Source organism: Osmerus mordax, unplaced genomic scaffold (genome assembly GCF_038355195.1).
Source record: "Osmerus mordax isolate fOsmMor3 unplaced genomic scaffold, fOsmMor3.pri Scaffold_221, whole genome shotgun sequence".
Classification (NCBI taxonomy): domain Eukaryota; kingdom Metazoa; phylum Chordata; class Actinopteri; order Osmeriformes; family Osmeridae; genus Osmerus; species Osmerus mordax.
In genome coordinates, this window is record NW_027120533.1 from 1 (window position 1) to 14514 (window position 14514).

The following is a 14514-nucleotide window of genomic DNA, read 5'->3' on the forward strand; positions in this document are numbered from 1 at the left end:
AATACTCCCAGGGTGGTCTGAGACGTCACGTATGTCTCCTTCAGGACAACATCATCTCACTGGGAAGATATCATTATTCATTTGATTTGTCTTCTTGACACATGGTCTGTATGTGTGATAATGTGTGTATGTGTGTATGACAATACATTAGTTGTAGGAGGAGAAAAGGAGAGAGAGAGATAGAGGGAGGGAGAGGGAGAGGGAGAGGGAGAGGGAGAGGGAGAGGGAGAGGGAGAGGGAGAGGGAGAGGGAGAGGGAGAGGGAGAGGGAGAGGGAGAGGGAGAGGGGGAGAGAGGTAGAGAGAGAGAGACACAGAGAGAGAGACAGAGACAGAGACAGAGACAGAGAGAGAGAGAGAGAGAGAGAGAGAGAGAGAGAGAGAGAGAGAAAAGGAGAGAGGGAGAGAGGTAGAGAGAGAGAAAGGAGAGAGAGAGAGAGAGAGAGAGAGAGGGAGAGAGAGGGAGAGGAAGAGGGAGAGGTAGAAGGAGAAGGAGAGGAGAGAGAGGTAGAGAGAGAGAGAGAGAGAAGAGAGGTAGAGAGAGAGAGAGAGAGGATAGTTCTGCAGCAGATGTGCTGTGCTGTTCTATGTTGAGGGTCGATAAGAGTGCTGGGATTTCTCCTGCTGGCTCTCTGGTTTCGCTGAGTGACCTCTGTGAGGCCCTAACACTCTGTAGCAGGACACACACCACTCTCTCTCTCTCTCTCTCTCTCTCTCTCTCTCTCTCTCTCTCTCTCTCCCCCCTCTTTCTCTCAGCTGCCAAGCACACTTACAGTCGGCTCTCTTACTCATTACTTTAGTCGCTGTGTGTGTGTAGTGTGTGTGTGTGGGGGTGGTTGGGTGTGTATGACAGAGATGGAGAGTTTTGTCAAATAGCTTGAGAATAACTGCCAAGAATAACGGAAATTATGTTTTGTTGGAGAGTAGATGTTCTTGTGGTAGCTTTCTCAGACGTTTGGATATTTTCTGTTTCCAATCCAAGGTGATCCATTAACTCAAATAAGAACAGTGTGTGTATTTGGCACACACTATCCTCTTTTCTATCTTTATCTCTTCATTTCAGACACACCAGACAGTGGGAGAGTTCTTTCTGTCATACTTCTTATAATTCTCATCTCCTCGCTTCCTCTCTCCTCTCCTCTCCTCTCTTCCTCTCCTCTCCTCTCTTCCTCTCCTCTCCTTCTCTTCCTCTCCTCTCTCCTCTCCTGTTTAGTGTCTTCCCTGCTGCAGTATAATTACTCCTGCTAATCAGAACAGTTTACAGCAGCGCCTCTGTTCATCTACTGCCCCAACCTCTCACCCTACGCCTCCCCTCCCTTCCCCCACTCTCCCTCCTTCCTCTCCCTTTCTGTCTGTCTCCTTCCCTCCTTCCCTCCCTCACCCCCGCCTCTGCACCCAGTCTCATTATTAACCCTGTCTCTATGGAAAGCAGAACACCAACTTGAATTCATCTGTATGCCAGTACATGCATATGTATGGCTATGTGTAGTGTGTGTGTGTGCGTGTGTGTGTGTGCGTGTCTGTGGGGGGCTGTGTGTGTCCGTCGGGTGTGTGTGTGTGTTCATTAGAGCTCGATCTGAGAGAGGGAGAGATGAGATGAAGCACACAGACAGAGGGAGAAGTGTTTTCAGCCTGATAAAAGAGGTCACTGTGTTACAATGTCCGTCCTCCACCCAGGATGAGCAGCCATGAGGAGAAACTTCTCACAGACACACAAACCTTCTCATAAAGACCCGAACCACCAAATTAGACATAAACTTTGTTCTCTTGTCCACACCCTCTCATAAACAGGGCCTAAGCTCATAAAGCGTTTTTGTTTCTAGGGCCTGTTTTAAACCCACTGAAGCTGAAATAAAACTGTAAAACCAGCGCCATCTTTGGGCTCCACTGCCTCCTAGCTGAGAGAGACAGGCGGACGCAGCTTTATCTCCTGGTCCACAAGCCTCCTTCTCCACATCAGGGTCAGCACCTAGCCTGCTGGCCCTAGCCAGGAAGGAGAGAGGGAGGGGACTGAGGGAGAGAGAGGTTGAGAGCGAGTGAGAAGGGGAGAGATATGGAGGCAGAGGGACAGATCGAGGGGGAGAGAAAAGAAAGTGAGAGAGGGAGAAAATTGGTCGAGGGAGGGAGTAAGTGGTGATGACTGTAAAGGTCGAAGGCTGGATGAGTCACTCTTGCGTAGACCAGGATCCCCAGAGAGAGGCCGGCAGGGTGCAGAAGGAGAGAGGTGGTCTGTAGGGGCTCAACGCATGCAAACCTCACAGGGGACATGGTGTATAGGACCGAGCCTGTTGGCAGCCATGTTGGCTTTCAACAATTCAATCCAGGAAGTTCAAAAGTATGTACAAACGTTTCGTTTTTTTGACCTCACACAATCCCCTTTTAAACCGATTGATGGAAGATAAAGAGCTAAAGGTGCGCTGTTATCCTTTCAATTGGACATGGATTGAGCTGCAAGTGTATTGACCCTGACCTTGGTGGACACAGTGTGCGTGAGTCAGGTTCATAGTGAGTCACAATGCCAGCGGGAGGAGGATTGGTGACCGGTGGGAGGCTCGGAGGCAGAGGCCGTCTTCTCACAAGTTTCAATCCCATTTCCAGTCCTCCCACCAGGTCGTTCGGCCATATTGTGCTACACGGTGTGTGTTCCCTGTGTTGTGATATCTAAAGGTCACAGTTGCAGTTTACTGCATATAGCACAGACATGCAATGTTTCCATCCCAACGTGACTGTTCCCTATATACGCCTTAATCAATACCATCTCTTTAAATAGCTTATTTTTTTCCGTTTCTAAATATGGCATGCATTATGCCTGTGTGCGACTGTTCAGCAGCAGGGCGCTCTACAGTTTCAGTAAGCCTATCCCCTCCCAGAGAACTAAGGAAGGCCCTGTCATCACCAAGGCAACAGCCAAGCAGGAAAATTGGTCCTAACATACGACAGAACTTCACAAATTTTCACATCAGACTCCCATCTGGGTCTCGTGGGGTTAAGGGGACGTTACCTCTACGGAAAACGATGCGTTCCATAAATGCGTATAAGTCGGACAAATGGGCCTGTCAGATAAAATAGTTCTAGTTCTGTCCGTTTCCGATTGTTGTGATGGTCCAGTGCCTTTATTTGGGCGATCATGTGACTTGTCCTGGACCAGGTTCAGACCAGTTTCTCGTTCAGCTTTTCTCTGACACTTATGTCAGTTTTTCTTTTTTTCCGAACAAAACGATTATTTCCCAGCAGTTACAAAGTACATGCTGTTTTTCAGATCCAAAATACATTCATGTATCCTTTCATTATACCCAATAACAAACATGTCATTACGTCGTAATAGAGATGGCAGAACAGGTTTTGTGTGAGTCAGCATGCCGAGGCGAGGCAGTAGGAGCAGAGGTGAGGCAGCCCTGACTGAGCCTGGGGCTCTCCGGGGAACACCGACACACCTCCAAGCCTTTTCACATTACACTCACCACACCCCACCACACCCATCCACCATCTGTCCACAGCCTGACCCTGGTTAACACTGAGCAACTCCACCCAGGGGTACTGAGTGCTACTGCTGTATCTTCAGCCCGGCCCCCCCTCCACGGTGGAGCAGTGGACCGCAGGGTTCCTACTGGGAACAGCGCTGTTGTCTCCAGGGAGAGCTGTACCCTCAGGGAGGGCATGGCGTCCATGGAAAATTGCACTTGATCATTAATGTCATTTACTGAGAAAGAAGAAGAAAGGGTTAGAATAGAGGGCGAGAGAGGGGAGTGAGAGACAAAGAGTGAGAGAGAGAGAGAGAGAGAGAGAGAGAGAGAGAGAGAGAGAGAGAGAGAGAGAGAGAGGAAATGGGACCATTCATGTGACTCTTTGCTGGATTAGTCCTGATGTAAACCAGATCCTCCCAGTAACACAGAGCCTCTTTGGCCTCACCAGAGAATCAGGTCCACACTGACCTCTTAAAGCCCGCCGACTTTGGGCTGTGAGCATCCCACATGGCTGCGTGTCATGTAATGTATGTAAGGACTTAAACAGATGAAGAGGTGTTGAGAGAGTGAAGGTGTGTGTGTGTGTGTGTGTGTGAGTGTGAGTGACAGGCAGAGAACCTCCCTCTGGCCTCCTCTCTCTCCTGAACGCATCTTAGCTGCAGCCCATCTGCCCATTAGAACATGAGAGTGCTGTCAGACATCTGGCACGTACTGTGTGACAAACCCCAGTCTCTCAGCTTTCACTGCGCAGAAAGTCAATGTGTGGACTTTCATTACTGTTTTGTGTCCAGGGAGGCTTACGTTCTACCTCACTCTCGTATTTGCTATTGCAGTTTGCCTACTGGTTGGTTTCAAGGTGACTGAATTTGACATTTTTACTGCTAAAGGACGATGTATATTTCATTCTGCTCGGAAGGTTAATTGTTTGAATTTGACAATAAATCCTAACCATTAATGAGAACCTAATTTGAAAAGATGACAGCATGTGTCCTTTCGGTTCTCACATACAAGGACTCTCTTTAACACCTCTCTCTCTCTCTCTCTCTCTCTCACTCTCTCTCACTCTCTCTCACTCTCTCTCACTCTCTCCCTCTCTCTCACTCTCTCTCTCTCTCTCACTCTCTCTCTCTCTCTCTCTCTCTCTCTCTCTCTCTTCTCTCTCTCTCTCCTCTCTCTCTCTCTCTCTCTCTCTCTCTCAATTTTGCTCTCGCTCTCTCTTTCTCTACTCGTTCCAGATCCCTTCCTTCCCACCTACACTCCCCCACCTCGGACACGCCTTCCTTCTCCACCATGCAGGACTTCCTGCCCGACGGCTCCATCAGCCCCTCCCCAGGGGAGGGAGACCACCACACCTAACCCCAGCACGCCACGCTTCCTGGGCAACCCTTTGAACGAGAACCTCATTCCATCTACTGCTCCATCCTGGCCGCCGTGGTGGTGGGGCTGGTGGTCTACATCGTCTTCAAAAGGTCAGGACGCATCACACACACACAGACACACACACTCACACACACACTCACACGCACGGAAACACAGATGACTTTGTCTAAAGATAAAAAACACAATGCCCCAGCCATTTTTCTCCTTCACTGAGCTGCGTTAGGAAGAGAGGAAGTGAGCTAGGAGAGACAGGTCGAGCAATCAGGGGTGACGGGGTGGCTGGGAGATGTAGTCTATGTCTAAGTGGAGACGGAGCGGAGAGGCAGTTAGTGAAACATCCAGGCCAGATGCTGACCCACTTCCACTGCCACTCCATCACACCTGCGTCTTCCCACAGGTCACAGCACACACACACACGCGCACACACACACACACGTCACATGTTAGCCAGGACACCAACAAACATGCAGTTTACTGTAAGATTCTTTCGCTCCATTTGATGAAAGTGAATCAAAGACAGCTGATACCCAGATGTTCTTTGAGTCAGATTTGCCAGCGTGACAAAGTTTGCAACTGGCTGTTCTCCCATTGTCTAAACATATACAGAGCAGATTAGTAAACAACTCGCATGTTTCACCCTGACCAACAAACCTTGTCACGTAGCACTTCTCACCATCCGGTCATCATTACATTTACATTTATTCATTTAGCAGACGCTTTTATCCAAAGCGACTTCCAAGAGAGAGCTTTACAAAGTGCATAGGTCACTGATCATAACAACAAGATAGCCAAAAAACATTGTGAGTAGCCAAAACATGAAGCACACATTGCGAACAACCAACCATTACAAACCAGACTTTCTGCAAGGGGCGTTTATTTGGATCGGTGTCGTTGTGTTCGGCTTGGACTCACTTCCTGTTGGCTTACCTCTGGCTCCTCCCCCACAGGTGGATCAGCTGCAAGCAGAACAAACAAGCGGCTAACAACCGCGCAGCAGCCACAGCCAATCAGACGCCCACGCCAGAAGGAGAGAAGCTCCACAGTGATAGTGGCATCTCTGTGGACAGCCAGAGTCTCCAGGAGCAGTTGGCTCAGGCCCAGATGCAAGGCCAGGCTGCCCAGTCTCCGGACCAGATAGGTCAGTCCCTCCTGCACCCCTGCAACCACGCTGGAGCCCCTTGTCCTACCGCCGAGTACACTCACGTCCTACGCACTGCTCGTACTCAAGTATACATTTGGATATTCGATGATACCCTATCGTTCAGTCTCCCGTGGGCGTGTAGTGGAAGGGTTTTGGTCGTTGCAGTCCTATTACAAAGTAACCTTGTTTGACAGTGAGTTGATTAGCATTATCTCCAGAAGTCACATAGGGGAAATGATAGACCTTATTTAACATTGGTATGAGGTACTGTAACATGTGTTGAAGTTATTGCGCAAAAGTGTTCGAGAAACGCCCAGTACTAATGGGTGACATGCAAACAGCTTAAATCACCATGGCTGTGTTTTTAATGGGATGTCATGAAGGACTGGAGGGGAGACGAGCGAGAGAGAACGAGAGAAAGAGAGAAAAAAGGGCATGTGAGGGAGATCTCCAAAGAAAGAAAGAAAGACAAAAATAGAGTAGAGAGAGGGAGAGAGAGGGAGAGGGGAGAGAGAGAGAGAGAGAGAGAGAGAGAGAGAGAGAGAGAGGGAGAGGGAGAGAGAGAGAGAGAGAGAGAGAGAGAGAGAGAGAGAGAGAGAGAGAGAGAGAAAGTCAGAGTGAGAAAGAAACAAAAGTTTGTCAGAGATCGTTTTTTGGGGAGGGTGAATAACAACACAGCTATCTAGGACAAATAAGCTAAAAAACATGAACAGTGCATTGTGGGAAATACCATGGTAAATGGTTGCGATAAAGAAGAATGACCATTTAAGAGAGAATGAATGAAAGCAAGAGGTTCAGGAATCCGCTGCGTCCTCTGAACACCCAGAAGCCTCCAGCAGACCTCATACAGGAGACACAGCCTCCTCTCTGCTAGCCGCTCATCTGTCTCTTTCACTCTCTCTCTGTCTCTTTCACTCTCTCTCTGTCTCTTTCACTCTCTCTCTGTCTCTTTCACTCTCTCTCTCTCTTTCACTCTCTCTCTGTCTCTTTCACTCTCTCTCTCTCTGTCTCTTTCACTCTCTCTCTGTTTCTTTCACTCTCTCTCTCTCTCTGTCTTTTTCACTCTCTCTCTGTCTCTTTCACTCTATCTCTGTCTCTTTCACTCTCTGTCTGTCTCTTTCACTCTCTCTCTGTCTCTTTCACTCTCTCTCTTTCACTCTCTCTTTCACTCTCTCTGTCTCTTTCACTCTCTCTTTCACTCTCTCTCTGTCTCTTTCACTCTCTCTCTGTCTCTTTCACTCTCTCTATCTCTTTCACTCTCTCTGTCTCTTTCACTCTCTCTGTCTCTTTCACTCTCTCTGTCTCTTTCACTCTCTCCGTCTCTCCTCGAGAGTAATGTTTGGCTCAGAGAACAGACTATCCTCTGAGCGAAGAGTTTGTTCATCAGAGTTCAGAGCCTGAAGGTTGCGCTGATCCAGACATCCTCTACCAATCTTTTGTCCGCATCAGTTCGTACTTGTAAGTGCAGTTGGGTACAGAGAGTATTACATTAGTAAGTTACCAAGCCCGGATAGAGCATGTGAGTATATCTGCTGACATGGATCTACCCCCGTGTCAGCAGGACAGAGCTTGCCGCCAGGGAGAAGCTCACATCGTCCTGGGTAGGAGTTGCTCTGTGGACGGGTGGATCTCCGGGATCCCCAATACGGGGATAGAAAGAATCATGGGAAAAGAACAAGAGAGGCTATTTCTATGGCGATGGTTTGCGTTGTGGAAGTTCCATTCACTCTTTTTTTCCCAGGGAAGAAATTCAAGGCGCTCGGCACAATGGAGTGGCGAGAAGGCATCTTTTCTTGAGGATTAGCACGTGATTGGTTCATTGAGAAAATGTCCGCCCCTTTTACCTCAAAGTCTCTCTGTGTGATTGGTTCATTAGCTGGTGTTGTGTGATGGAGCCCAGGCTTGATCTTTCTGCCACCCGAGAGCTTCAGACTGATCCAGCAGCAGGGTCTAATAGGTGCTAATTGGCGCTAGCGCAGTTTGCTTGCGTGGAAGCCATTAAAACACAGCCCTGTGTTCCAGTTCCTGCACTGCTAATGGGGGCTTGTCAAAATACCCGAGGGGAGAGAGAATATGCATGGTAAACATAAAGAATCAGAGGGTTTCCTGTTTCAAATGAGCAAAAAAAGCAGACTTTACGCATGCTGCATGAATCTTGGAGCAACACGTACTTAAAGTTGTCAGAAACAGTGAACAGTAAATTCATCTTTTTTAAAGAGGAATATGATTGGCCATCAAATCCCCAGTAGTTTGCTTGACAGGCGGAAAAAAATGCTGTTAGGGGTTAAAGTCCCCACCTTGTTGAGAGGCTGCCATAAACTACCAGTAAATGTCAGAAAACATCTGTGTTAGGTATCCTTAGTACTCAGGTACAATCTGCTAATCTCAAAAGCAATCTGCCTTTTTCACCTTTCAAAGCTCCCCTTACTCCTTCATGTGCTGTGGCCCAGGTAGTGTGGGGGTGGGGTGTTTACACTTTACCAAGATTTATGTCTCCTCCGTCTCTCCCCCTGCCTCTCCCCCCATCTCTCAGGCTTCTGTCCTGCATCTGACCTCACGAAAGGAATGAGAGATACGGGAGCTGTCAATCAAACTTCATCACTCGCAGGCGAAGGGGACAGTTTACTGAAGCTAGTGAATGGAGGTGGGGGCAGAGCCTTTAAAAAACAGTGCTACGCAGGCAGACCCAGACAGGAAGGACAGCATATTGAGCAAGCATTGTAAATGAGTTAGAGCATGCAGCAGGATAGAGTCGGACACTACAGTCGAGTGATCAGAGCCATCGCAGACACATTTATATTTAGTCATTTAGCAGACGCTCTTATCCAGAGCGACTTACAGTAAGTACAGGGACATTCTCCCCGATATTCACCCCCGAGTTGGGTGAAGTGCCTTGCCCAAGGACACAACGTCATTCAGCATGGCGGGGAATTGAACCGGCAACCTTCAGATTACTAGCCCGATTCCCTAACCGCTCAGCCACCTGACTCCCTTCACAGACACATTGGTAGATGGAGGGAAGAGGAGGTGGAGGAAAAGAAAGCTGCAGGAGGATGGGGGGAGGTTGAAGCAAGAGGAGGAGGAGATGATTCCGTGCTGGCCGGTGAGAGTCACGGCAGTAGCTTGACAGTAGGGTGTGACAGCAGGGAGTCCTTGTCTGGTCTCTGTTCATGCCTCTGAGCACACATCTTTTGATCAGGGCCAGTCGAAGCCTTATCGGAGCCCGTTCCAATCTCAATCACAAACCAAATGAGCTATCTACAAAGCCTGAGGGAGGCTTAATATCTCATCAGCATTGGCCTGAACATGCTAATGGGGGAGAGAGAAAATTCCTGTCACCTCATTGGCTGATGTCTAATTGGGATCGTTCTGAGCATGCCCAGTTGATGTGGTTCTGGCAAGAACAGGTAGTCGAGACCCATAATAACCAGCGTTTGATTGGATGGGCCTCCCAGCTGTCATTATCAATGAGGCCCCTGCCTGGTTGAACCAAGAGAAAGGAGGCAGGCTTCGACAGAGAGCTGCAGGAACTGTAAACCATGGAGAATGCACATCCTGACATAAAACAGCAGCGCATTGATGCTATCATGGCAGAGTGTGTGTGTGTGTGTGTGTGTGTGTAGGTGTGTTTTGTGTCTGTGTGAGAGTGTGTGTGTGAGACTGTGTGTGTGTGTATTACAGAGAATGATGCGTGAATCCAGGCCGCTCAGTGGCTGTGATGCTCGCTGCGGGATGCCTGTTTAAACAGGAAACACAGGGATGTGGTCACCGTGACAAGCCCTGGAGAAAATCACATGGTTAGCAAGAGGCACATTTGCAGTGCATTTACCACCCAAAAAATGTCAAACGTGAGCCAAACGAAAGTTTTAACAACACTGATAGAGACGCTACGACAGCGTGCACATGAGCACAAGTAGAGAGCGGTGACGTCATGAGGAGGCTGACACAAACAAGCTCCTTCACTCTAGTGAACCTTTAGAATTGGAGCTCTCTTGTACATTCTGGCTGGCACAGGGGTGCATTGATCAAGACAAGAAAACAAGCAGTGAACTCTGAGCCCCTCTAAAAACGCCTCTGTGTTCCGGAAGGGTTTCCATGGCGCCACTCAATTGACAACAGGTTGAGGGGTTTGTGGGAAAAGAGAGCATTAGTCTCTCTCTTCCTCAGGGCAGTCCTGACTCCTCTAACCAGTCCAAGGGTGGAGGAGTTGGACAACCTCACGTGGCCCCCTGGAGAGAGGAGTGTGGAACGCCCCCCCCACCCGCATCCGAAACCAGCTCACTGTCGGGTCTCCACCCCAAACAGATAATGGGCTCTTCCTGTGCCATGGTAATGTGTATGCCTGCCAGTAACCAATGTCTCTCTCTCTCTCTCTCTCTTTCCCTCTCTCTCTCTTTCTCTCTCTCTCTCTCCCTCTCTCTTTCCCTCTCTCTCTCTCTCTCTCTCTCTCTTTCTCTCTCTCCTAGTTGTGAGGGTGGATGGGGGGACCCAGCCTGACTCGCCCCCCCCCCAGGTCTGAAGAGGAGCGGCCGACAGGGGGAGGAAGGGGGGTGGGAGGGGGGCGCATGTTGGAGTGATTTGGAAACGCGGAGGAATGGACACAAATGAATGAGGAGCATGATTTTTCCGGCTGGTATTAAACCAGTGGGCTTGTCACCCCGAAACAGCAGATGTGGATGCTCAGACTGAGTGCTTGTCCACCTTTTCTGGTCTGGACCCTCGCTGGACAGCATCCCAGCCTGGCCCTTCATCAGAAAAACAACACTGCTGACACAAAACCTCTCTGGCAAAACCAACACCTCACCCTTCATCACCTCAGCTGCAAAGCTGTTGAAACATGTCCGCCCACTACAACAAATGCATCATATGTTCATTCACTAGCAGGATATCAGTGTCTGTACAGTCGGGTGGTGTTGACCGGGTGGTGTATTCTATGTGAAAGCTTCTCCTCCTGCCCCCTAACAGCCAACCTAAAACCCCCCGTCCTCTTCCAAGCTGGTCCTCCCCCTTTCCTGACACTTCTCACTAACCAGGAAATACTCGACTCTAGATGGTAGAACTCTCTTGTGTACCCTCACTGTTGTCTCCTTCTCATGCTTTTGCTTTCTGTCTGTCTCTCTCTCTGTCTCTCTCTCTCTCTGTCTGTCTCTCTCTGTCTCTCTCTCTCTGTCTCTGTCTTTCTCTCTGTCTCTGTCTGTCTCTGTCTGTCTGTCTCTCTGTCTCTCTCTCTCTCTCTCTCTTTGTTACCCTCACACAGGCTCTCTTTCTGTTTCAGTAGGATTCTTCCTATTAGTCTCCTGTTGTTAAGCTCATTGGAACACGAAAGTAGGGAACCACTAGTCACAAACTTCTCCTGTTTCTTGTCATCCTCCACACTCGCAATTCCACGGTGTACTGTCATACTATACTCATCATATTTTCGATAACAGAGTGACTATGCACTCTTGGTCATATTGCATCGCTAATAATAACTAGACAAAATAGGTCACCATCTCTCCTGATTCTTTTGTTGTTTCTCTGCAGTCCGGACCCCTACAGGGAGTTCCGTGTTAATGATTCATTCTTTGAATGTAACAGATCCAAATGTTTCTGTCCTGTTTGTGGTGTATAAGCTTCTTCTTGTGGTTTGAGTTACAAGGCTGACTCAGCAGCGACGGAGCAGGCGAATGCAACATGAGAGACATTCCAGGACTGTGGAAAACAGCTGAGTCACTGGTATAACTTGACTGGAGAAAAGGAGAAGTGATGCCACTGAACTGACAAAACAGGAAGTGTGACGTCCCCAGAGATCAATATGTATTTGGGTCTGGCATCGGCACAGTACCCACCTAAGGATCTATCAGCCATTACACTGAGTGGAGACACGGGGCTCAATAGTACACCCCCCCCACACACACATAAACAAACACACACACACACAGTGTGTCTGGAAGCACCTATGTCGCGGTGCTACTGTGTTGACTGCGACCGGCTCCTAAATACAGTGTACCAGTCAACATGAAGAACACATTCCTGAAAGGCAGGTAGTAATTACCTCAGGTTTTCAAGTTCTTTATCCATAAGCTGGCTCTCCTTTGGACTGATTGGCTCAACAGAGAGACACCGGTGACATTTACTGTATTACCATGGCGATCTGAAGCACCCCCAACCCCCCCCCCCCCCCTCCTCAACTGTAAAGCTGTGTGTCACCTTGATCACAAAGGGCCTTTGTATCCCCATTGGCACGCTGCATTCAGTAGGCTACCATGGTAGGCATAGCGTAGATGTAGGACTTATAGCTAGCTTGATTGTACTGCTTTTAAACCAGGGTCTCTTTTACTGGGGAAGTGTGCTTTCTCAGGGTCACTATACGTGGTTCGACGATCGAATACATTTGAACATTTGTAGATGATGCTCACACTGTCTGATGGGATTCAGTTGGTCCGTTAGTTCAGCACCTCGGCAAAGAGACAAAGTTCCAAACTCAAACCCTTCAAATGAGCTCTTGTGAGAGTTCCAGAGGGACTAAAGACTGTAGGAACTGTATCTCTTCACTACGTAGACATAGAGAGACATGAGTAGATGTTGTTTTTCTAGATACGCCGATTGTTGAGAGAATATGTAAAGAGAGAGAGAGAGAGAGGACTGCCAAGAGATGGACAAAAGATAGTAAATCTGATGCAGAAAAGGTCATTACCGGCAAGTACAAAATGATGTAGCTTGGCATTCACTGCATATCACAAAGTCACAGAGACAATGCCACACTCTGTCCCTCACAGAAGCTTCTGGGCTTCGGTATGCTTGCTGTCGGCAACGGGCGCCCAGTGAACTTTCTCGATGCCGTACACACACAGGCAAACTCTGAGTGACACTGTAATCCACATGTGTATCGACAACCGCCTGATTCATCCGGCGTCAATGTGCTGGTATGGCTGAAGCAGGAAGCTGGAGTCAGGAGAGTGACCAGACGGGCTATTCATCCATGACTGAAAGACATTCAGACATGAATAACTAACCCTTCATGGTGTGTGCTCCACGGCTCCTACATCAACACATCAGCCCGGACGCTGCATCTCCAACTGTCCAAACTGCCAACGCAGTGAGCTGGCGAGGAGAACGGATGGGAGAATGTAAAGTCAATTACAGACAGAAATATGCAAAATATTCATCGATACAGTTGAGTTCCCATCTCTATTTTTGAGCATTTTTTCTCTTTGATATATTTTTTCTATTGTTTTTTTGTTGTTGTATTATATTGTATTACATTTGTTTGAAATCAGTATTTTTTCTATATGACTTCTTGATTTAGCACTTACTAGATGTAATACGCACATTCAAAGAGTGTGTTATAATTCAAGTGCCTGTGTACAGTGTCAGGTGTCCTTGAGCAGCATTCTGAAGTTTGACATTCTGTTACAGTTTTGTTTTTCTTCTCGATTGTTGTATGATCGGTGTAGTTTTAATCGTTCGAGTGCTAATGAAGGTTTTAGGAAGTAGTCCTCGACAGAGCCATATATGGTCATGACGTGAATATGCAGAGAGAAGTGCATTGGGAGTGAAAGTGCATGAGACCTGTACTCGACACTCTCAAACAAAGAGTCACTATATATTGTCATAGACTACAGTATGTTTATATTTGTTACATGTTAAAACATACTGCCGTAAAATAACATATAATGGAGTGGCAGCAGATACCTATACATACAGCATTACTACACAGTATACATTACTTACACTATACGACAAATCGTAAAGGACATTGTCTCTAATCATACCAGCCAATGGTCCTATTTTAAAAAACCACAACCGTGTTCTATTTTAGATTAGATTAGAAAGACAAGCAGTGGAGATATCCACATGCATGGACAGTATGTTTTAACATGTAGCCTATAGTTTTCACAAGGCAGTGACAAGGAGTTGCCATGCCATGTCCCATACGGGACAACACAGTAGCCTCTCTGTTTGATGTGAAGGCTTCTCTTTGGTATGATTAAAGACGTCCCAAAAATGACACAGATATTCTAGACCCCTTCCCGCAAAAAGCTGAATGTTACCTGTACTTACCTACTAATGCATTGTGTAAATGTGAATTTCTTAGAATTGTTACATGATACAGATACCCTATAAAATGTCAAGCAAAGTGAACAAATGAGTCATCTATAGAATAAAGAGAAATGTCCATGCACGGCTGTCAATTCCTTTTTTATTAGATATCGTTGCTGATGAAGTGAAAAATAATTTAGGTTGTTTGTTATTGGTTAGATCTTTCATTTGTAGGTTACTGAAAGAACATCCTCTTTACTTTCTACCTTCTTAACATATTTCACAATGACTAAGACATTCTGTGTGGAAAGCAGAGCAGAAACATGCAAAGTAGTATCTTCAACCTAGTCACCACCTACCTCTAGTTTTTTGGTCTTAAAGAAACACATTTGGTCACACATTTAAAAATACCCCAAATGTTAAAGAATAGCCAAAAGTATTCCCGAGACTGACCTCAAGTAAATGAAAATAAAATGTTCATCCCACAAAGAATGGAGAGTGGGACTTCT

At 47.4% G+C, this 14514-nt stretch overlaps 1 pseudogene; it reads left to right on the forward strand.

The window, feature by feature from the left end:
* The first annotated feature begins 4697 nt into the window (after nucleotides 1-4697).
* LOC136939531 (tumor necrosis factor receptor superfamily member 16-like) lies at nucleotides 4698-14141 on the forward strand (annotated as a pseudogene).
* Nucleotides 14142-14514: the final 373 nt, after the last annotated feature.